The 9,141-nt window shown below is 40.8% G+C and overlaps 1 protein-coding gene across 1 annotated transcript in view; it reads right to left on the bottom strand.

Moving 5' to 3' along the window:
* LOC109289773 (follistatin-related protein 4-like) overlaps positions 1–9,141 on the bottom strand; it is a 418,807-nt gene that overhangs the window by 92,594 nt on the left and 317,072 nt on the right. The window lies entirely within an intron of this gene.

Genomic DNA, 9,141 nt, shown 5'->3' with positions numbered 1-9,141 from the left:
AAAGCTATGTCAGAAATATGAAGGGTTTTTCCTCATTCCTACTAATTAATTTTCTTGCTTAGTTGTTTGCTTGCTTTCTAAGAGTTTCCCTTCAACCTTGAATAAGGCCTGTAGGTTTCTCCTAATTTGGGTCCTTTTCCCTGTGATCCATCATCATAAATCATAATCAATCTGATCTAGAAAGGACTAAAGAGCTTCCTCTTTCGAAATCTATCACACCATTTTTTTCACAGCCTGGAGGAGTTCAGGTCACTGGAAACCTACCTCCAGTTACCTAGCGAGCACGTTGCCCCTTCTGAATAAATAGGGATGCTGATAGCCAGGAATGTGAGGCTTCAGAACATGGAAAAGTTCTTTTGAGTTCTTAGCAATACTCAGTATCCCATCTAGATAGTGAATGGCAACAATTTGAATATATAATAGGTAAACTGGGGAAAATCAGGCAACTGGAAGGAGAGGGGTTATATTCCCCCGTTAACTTTACTTAGTGCAGCCACAGCACTTTATATGTGCTGGACATCCAGCCTACAGTGTTTAGGTATCAGTAATTAAGTATTTTTACTAAGTTCTTCCATGGACAACATGCTTAATTTAAGAATTCCCAGTGTGACTTTGGAGTAGTGGTCAGGCTGTTACTGCTTTTGCTGACCCATGAAGAATGAAAGCATGGAAAATGATGTCCTGTTTACGTACAGTTTTAGCTTTTGACAATAGCAAATAATGTGCCTTATGGGAGATAATGGAGGATGTCCGCTGTACTCTGTATGGTGGATAGACGCACTGAAATGATCTGCTACTGATCTGTTCCCCTTCCCCAGAAGACAGCAACGTTGGAGAGAGAATAAAGTAATGACAGGAGTTATAGATTAGAAGGAAAAAAGTGGAAAAAAGGGATTATTGACCACAAGTTTGCAAGGGCAAGAAAGCAAAAGAAAGCACAAAGTCCCCAGCAAAGTGTTGTCCAATAAGAGCCTGCCAGGAAAAAAACAAAAAAGCAAGAAAGCAGGGGGAAAAAAACCGCAAAAGGAATCATGATCCAAATAAGTTATCTGATATGAAAATAAATGGTAAATGTCAGTTATACAAGGGTATCATAAAATGATGCATAGTATTCAGTTGAAATTACTCAAGAACTATCCAGTAAGGGACAGATTTTCAAAACTTAGCTAACTGTTTTGTGTCACAAGCTATAAGTAACTGGACTGGCCGTTTTTTGTTTGTGCAGTTAATGTCACTTGTAATTGCACCCACAAATCAGGTACTAAGGTGTCTAAGTGGCTTTTATAGCACCCAGAATTAGTTTCATGGGCATGAATGTGGAAGCTTAGTGAAGATTTATCTATCATACAAAATGAAATAACACAATAGGTGTATGTGAAACCTGGGAAAGAAAGGGAGCATATAATTTTCCACTCTTTCTCCAACCACCAAAAAACTACAGTATTTATAAATTTTCAATAAAGTCCAGGATTGGATCTAATTTTAGCCAAACCGAATTCTTATCTTTGGTTCTGACAACGGCTTGGGTACTCACTCCATGACCAGTTCACATCCATGGAGCAGACTGCACTGAACCCAGAAGCCAAAAGACCTAGTTTTGAGAAAGGAAAAGTGGTAAATGGCAGATATACAACTGTCAATATCCCAGCTGGAAAAACCAGACAGCATTTTTTCGCCACCTGTCTCATACTGCTCGGTGTAATGGAACTCTATTCATGTATTCTTTGGAGTGATTGCTCACCTTAGAGACCATGTTTTCTGTGACCTTCCTGTGTAACTCCAGTTCTGTGGGTGCACAGACATTTTCTTTTGGTCAACGAGACAAAAGATTTTTTCCTCTGTAAGAAAATGCATTTCTGCTCTTATCTAAAACCACTAGATCTAGGGAGCTTCTAGTCACACAACATTTACAAGTGATCTAAGCTGCGAATTTTGCTCCAGCAATACTTCCAGGGCCTGTCCTTGTCACAAATGCACTACGTTATGTGCTTGGAGCTATGCTTATTTGGACAGCTCTGTCTGCTTATCAGATTTGGGTGGTGATGGAGCTCTTAGTAGAATGAGGAAAATCACTTAGCAGCTGGCCAAAAGGAGGTGCTAAAATGAGCAATAAAATGCTGAAGGAAAACCTGAAAGGCATTCTGTAAAACCTTAATTAATGGGAAAGGCTTAAGGACTGAAAGAAGCTATAAATCCAAGCCGTACAGATCTCCGATTAAGGTTTCTTGCATCATGTTCTGCAGTAGATTGGAAATAGTTATAGTCTGCAAATACATTAATAAGACGATAACACGGTGTTGCTTTCAGAGATAAAGCAGAAAATAATTCAATTTAACAGCCAAATCAGAAGTACAGAATTCACCCTGGGGGTGATGTGGGAAATGGAAATGAATGCACCTTCTAGCAGTTTACGCTGTAGTTTCAAACTCTGGTGAACCAAGCTGTAGCCAGTGAACTTCCCAGCTCAGTGGGCTCACAATCCATCATCAGCCTTAAAAGTGCCTGTTATAAAGGTCTGACTGATAATAATAAATGCTCAACTGGGGGTTTATCACCATCCTTCCCTGCCTCTCTGTGTCTGTGAAGCAAGTATTTTGCTTTGAACAGGGTGAAGTGGCGTCTGCGTTGCGAGGCCCTCTCATTAGGAGCCCTCTTACAGATAAGGATGAGCAAGTACAATAACAAGCCCAAGGAACTCTCACAAATTATTGAGAAGCCAGAATGAAGATAGAAGGCTGTATCAAGAACTAGATCTATTTATAACAGTCTTATTTAAATAAATAGGTAAAAAACCCTTTCTCTGAAAATATTCAGAAGGAATGAACATAACCACATATCTCCTGGGCTACTGCTACTGATCTTCCTTTGTTCCAGATGGAGAGACACGATCCACAGAGCAGCCAAATATGTGCAGGTCATGTTCCACAGGGATGTGCCTTCATGTTGATTTTGCCCATTGCCACATGCTGCCTCAGCACCAGGTATGCATGTTCTATGGTAGTGAAAAGAAGCTATGAAAGGCAAATTATGGATGACTTGGTCAGCAGTAAAGTTAATATGCTTAAGGCACCATCATTCCTCAAGGACTTCAAAAAAGAACATATTCTTCCATATGTTGTTCTCCAAATACCCTCCTTGGTTATATGCTGTATTGCAGGGGTGGGTAAAATGTGGCTGGATGTGGCCCACCAAGCCATTCTATCTGGCCTGTGGAGCCCATAACAAATTTAGAAAATTAATATTAATCTGCCCTGGGCTGCCTGTCATGAGGCCCTTGATGGCTTGCCAAAACTCAGTAAGTGGCCCTCCACCCAAAATAATTGCCCACCCCTGCCATATTGGCAGGAAGAGCATGGAGACTTGGGCACATGAGTCCCTCTATATTCTTTGCTCTTCTATATCTTCCTTCTGGCCTTCCAACCACACAAACAAAATGGCCCAGGGTTTGTATATGATGCTCAAATTCATGCTAAATCTTGAGTGAGGTGGGCACTCACTGTTAATAATGCAAACATACTGCCTGTGATTCTCATGTATCAGACTGCACAAAAGGACAGTTACCAAAGCTAGGTTTAAGTAAACCAGCTTTGCTAGTGGAAACATTCCCCAAGGAGTATGGTAAGGCTTCTCAGCAAAGTAAGCTAGCCATTGCTGAGCTATGGGTAGCCATAGCTGGATTGCCATGGCTAGCTTGCTTCAGGTACCTGAGTCTATTTGTCAACACTCACTGGGTGCATCTACATGAGCAATCAGCATGTAGCAATAAACTCCGGCGCAGTCCGTGCCACAGTTTATTACTCCCAGGCACGGCATTTACACATGTGCCTGGGACTGCAGCACTGCAGCATGCTGGCTCAGGGCAGAGCAGGAGGCCTGGGAGTCAGCTTGCCAGCCTGGAACTGCTCCACCCCGGCTACATGTGCTGCGGGGGGGGCTGGGGCAGGAGGGTGCTACAGTGTGGGGCTAGCTGACAGGCAGCCCCACACTGTAGGACCCTTGTGCCCCAGGCAGTCTCAGTCATTGTCTATGCTTCAGTGCACTAAAAAACTCCACCATAGGGTAGTACTTGTCCTGGACAGTACTATCCTACAGTGGAGTTAATTAATTTACTGTGCCCTAATAGGAACACACACGTAGATTGTGATGCTTTACTGCAGAGCTAATTAGTCAGCTCCACAAGAAAGCACATGTGTAGATGTACCCAATATTGGGTAAGGAAGAGCAGTAAATCATAAAAGAAAACAGAAAAGTCTGTTGTTTCAAGACTGAGCAGCCCGTAATCACCTAATGCTGTTTCTGTAGGGGATGTTGATAGATGTTTGCTGTACTTGCTTACCCTGTAAATACATTCACTATCCCTGGGCTTCAGGAAACTTCAGGTATTCAAAGCAATTTCTCCTGTGTGTTTGACTTTTCTGGTGATACCCCCAGCGGTCTCGTCCATTCCAGAAGATGGGGAGATGGAAACAGCTAAAACACTGCCTCCTTTAATACCTTTCCCTTTCATAGTATTTAAGGGACCGAGAAAACATCTCAAACTATTTTCTGAGGTTTTATTTGAAATCCTCAAATGGGTTTTAGATGAGATCCTTGAAATGAAAACAGAACATTGATCAAGAAATACTATAAAATAAATGCCACGGTCACCAATAATTACAGCTGTCAGATATCAACTCATTTATGAGAGACCACTGTTTCTCAGGGACGACATGAGCATGCCTTAGGCTTGTGGGCTTAGATTAGCGAGACAGCTTAGAAGCAAACAAGCCCAGCAGTTTTCCTAAGCTGTTCCAACTTCACTCGCAATGAATGTGGTTCAGACAGCTTAATATCAGTGCCTCTCACCTACGGGTCAACAGTGTATCAGTTTAAAGAACATTCAGGCAGATATTATATTCATCTTACACGTATGCTGAGGCACTTCTAAATGTACAGATGTGCAGAGAAATAGTGGAAACTGCTTCCTGTGAATGGCAAAAGTCAGGAGAGATATATGCCAGCAAGAGTTTTGTTTTGTAAGTTTAAAAGAGGATACGACTTAAAAGCCACTCACATGGCAGCTGGGGAAAGGAGGCAGCAACAACTGCTACAAGCTGCTAACTGTTCAAATCCCCTTTATCTTTCTAGAAATCTAGAAAAACCTAAATTTCCAAACTACTTTGGTGCAGGCCTTTAGAAACCCACAGAATTTCAAGGTTTAACTGACACACCCTGAAAATCACTTAAGAAGAAACCTCATCACAAGCATTTTAGCAGCCTTATGAAGCCACACCTTTTTGCCACATGAGACAGGGTGATATCTAATTTGCAGGAAAGAGCAACACCCATCTCCTGTCGGTAGGTTTGTTCCTCAGTTGCGTGGCTGCCTATACGTGTGTATAGGGTTGGGGTGGGAAAGGCTTTTTAATCCCAGACAGCTGTTCTAATTAAAGCAGCTCACCCTTATGTGTATTAAGACCCCCTGCCTTTCGAAATGGCAGGGGATGCTCTATTTAAAGCTCATCCAGTGAGGTTTAGATAAAGCACCCCCAAGGCCATTTTGAAATGCATGGGGGCTTAATACATGTGATGGTGAGGCAACGCTGTAGCGTCTACTACAACACAGAGCAGACTTGATTAATCGAGCCTAGTCCGACACATTCTAATTAGAATATGAACGAAGACATCTATAGGCACCCGGTCATTTTAACTCTACCAGGGAAGGATGTAGTTCCTCCAGGCAGGACAAAGTTCCCCCAAATGGTGTTGCTATGAAAGAACAAACCATCAGCATAGCTCAGACAACTGTGCACCTGTATCAAGTGGTTTATGACTGCACAATACAACCTCATCAACTGATTTAAAGTCCAAAAGATAAACACACAACCCAATGAGCCATGATTATCTGATGCACAGCATATAAACTCTAGAAAGAACAAAAAAAACCCTTATGAAGCTACTCTGTTCATGCAAGAATTCATGTTTTTAGGGAGGGGAGCTAAGTATGAGGAAGAACGAGTGGAGCAGGAAAAGGCTGGGTTCTGCCTGGAGCCACCTTTTTTATACGAGTAGCCTGCCAGAAGTGCCCGTGTTGGCCAAAAGTGAGTGGTGAACATCACAATGCCACATTCACAGAAATGTGTGCCCCTCAGCGATCCTTCACCTACATTTCACCAACAGCTGACAGTGGTGGAACTTCTTTGCAGACAGTGGAAAATCTTATTCAACACATGATGGCTTCCTCCTGCCATATGTACTTGGATTAGAGACCTGCAGATAGTAAGTTAAAAGAACAGCAGGACTGTTTTATGAAAGTCCAAAAGTTTGGTAGTTTTATTTTGAGCCCACGACAGGAAACCATGACTTAAAAGTTTTCATCTTTAAATTCTCTTCTGTCTATTCAGACTTCCCTTAGAAACATGCGCTGAGGGCAGAGCATCAGTTAAACAGCAAGTCCATTGAATTATTCACAGTTAAAGGCCCTAGACACTTTAAAATGTTTCATATGTCCTTTACCACCGGATAATACCATAAAAAGAGGGTTTAAAAGAGGTGAATGTGATTAATCTCTCTATACAAGGTGGTTGCCTGTATTTCTGGGATTTTGGAATGAGGAGGGTCTGGTGGGGAATGAGCCAAAGGTCCCAAATATCAGCAAAGCGGTAAAATATAAATCATACAATATCAAATTTAAAAAGCCCATGCCTCCATCTCTGAAGAGAATGCTTGCTGAACCTTTCCTTATTTCTACGCTAAAGGCCATACGCAATAGTTTTCAGTGCTACTGCAAGATGAATCACCAGCCAGATGATGTTTCTTGAAAATCGTGCAAGACACTTATTTCTGACTGAGGCTCTCAGATACTGTTATTTAAGCCCAGCCTTTAATGTCCAGCTCTTCTTCCTGGTTGTACAGACTGTAGTGAGATTGCAAACCCAAATAACCAGGGGCTTTTGGACCAACTATTTTAAAAACTCTCACTTCCTCCCATCTATATGGGCAAGAGCATTCGGTACTCTCACACTTCAAAAACTCACTTGATGTTGAAAGGAAGAAAAGATAAGTTAAAATGGGCTACATACTTTTTTAAAAGACACATCATATGCTTCTACTTTTATTTATCTTTATCATTCACATTAAATGCACTGCAAGGCACAGACCTCTCAGCAGAACTGCAGCTTTTCTAGACATAGGTCTAGACACTCAGACAATATTGGGAGTATATTTTCCATTTGCCAGAATGTTAGATTTTATTTTATTATTTATAGAATAGCTACAAGGTACACCAAACCCATATCTAAGGAACTATTTTAAACAAGCTGAGTGTGTTCTGAATTGTATAAATACTGTAACAAACCTGTTGCTAACAGTTCTGATAAAACACTGCTGCAAAAAAATATATTTCTTCTTGAAAAACAATCTTTTGTAAAGATAATTGTGCCTTTTTCCTTTTTTATTTTTTAAAAATATATTACGTTATTTAAACTGTTGTCAGAATGGTGACAGAAATGTATTAGGTTTCAGTGAACAGAAAGCATCCATAATTATTTTGAAAATGTTTCACAACAATGTTTAAAAACGTAAAATAAATCCATCTCAAGACACGTGAATTTCCATTTGTTTTGCAAAAATTAGGCCATTTATAAAATCAGTCCCGTGTACTAAGAAATAACTTGTAGGTGCTATCATTCTCCACAGGGAAGTAACAGTAAGAGTAGCAATAGACTTCATGTCTTCCTGCTGTAAAGCACTGACTTCCTTTACTTGAGCTAAAAGAGAATCTCCTCATTAGTAAAGAGCTAATGACACAGAATGGAGTCATTTTAATTCTATCCGCTAGGGAACATTACTACATTTATACGCTGGCAGACCATTACATCATCATATCCTTTGCTAAACAGTCTAAAACGGAATCGTTTCAGACACTGTAATCTGGTTTTCTAATATTTTGGCTTTTAAGACTGTACAGCGCAACACAAGATGACTAGAGTGACAACAAACCACCACTGTAGCTTCATTTCCTATCCATTAAAATAAATGGAATATAGTTACAGATATCTTCTTCCCTGATGCTGCAAATAGCTCTTTCCCTGACATTAACAGGAGCTCCGCATGCATATGACAGGGACAAGAATATCATTTATGCTCTTTTCATTTGGATAGACCTTTATTAAATTAGACCCAGAAGCCAGGGAACAACGTGTTTCATTTTGCAATATGCTGAATAATGGAGTACTTGATCTGACACAGACTTGGAATATCTCCTTTAAATAGTACAGCAGGTAAGAAATACAAGTTGATGTTAATCTCTTTTTTTCAGACACTTTGTGACAGACCCATGTTACTAAACATGAAACTTTTTTTGAGAGTCTCTAAAGAGGCTCATTACTTAAGTGGCCACTGGATGGCACCTTTTCTTTATAAAGTACAATAGAAAGGTTATTTTTGGGGGGAAATCAACAAATGCTCCTCTATTAAAGCAAAGCAGAAAACAAATCGGCTGCTCCGGAACATTTTTAGCGGCAGTATATCTTCTTCACTGTTTTATGCATAACTGGGAACAAATCATGAAGAATAGGTGGATCCTTAGTGCGTTCCCATTCATTGTATGCAACCATATTACACAACAGTCCAATAGGTAAAACAGACTATCATTCCCTATTTAAACAACTGAAAACTTGACATGAACAGAGTGAAATTTCAAATAAACACACCTGGAATCTGTCCAGGAGCTTTCGTAATTGTTCTTCACGAAAACCTGCAAGAGGCATAATGATGGGGAACAATTTTGCCATCATGTCATAGGTTCCAGGAAGGGAATGCCCGAATATGAAGACATCTTATATTCACAGAAATTGAAGACTAGGGCCAGGAACAGACATCAAACATAAACCAGCATAAGGGCTCTGAAACAGGTCTACACCTGTAATCAAACAGAAGTTCAGCACACACAGACTAATTAAAAATGGCAGAACTTGGTCTAAGACGGACATGGATCAGTGTGGTATCAGACTTAAGCAATTTAGGTTAGACCAGTATATCAAACTTCTGTACCAGATCTGGCTATCTGACAGTGCGTGGGCAAAGGCCAGCCCCAGCTGGACTTGGCCCTGGCCTGAGCCACCACAGCTGGGGGGACGCCATGTAGGGAGGCAGTCTCCC

Source organism: Gavialis gangeticus, unplaced genomic scaffold (assembly GCF_001723915.1).
Source record: "Gavialis gangeticus isolate Ggan-Ray unplaced genomic scaffold, GavGan_comp1, whole genome shotgun sequence".
Taxonomy (NCBI): Eukaryota; Metazoa; Chordata; order Crocodylia; family Gavialidae; genus Gavialis; species Gavialis gangeticus.
Note: the sequence above shows the minus strand (reverse complement) of the source record. Positions and strands in the feature narration are given on the sequence as shown.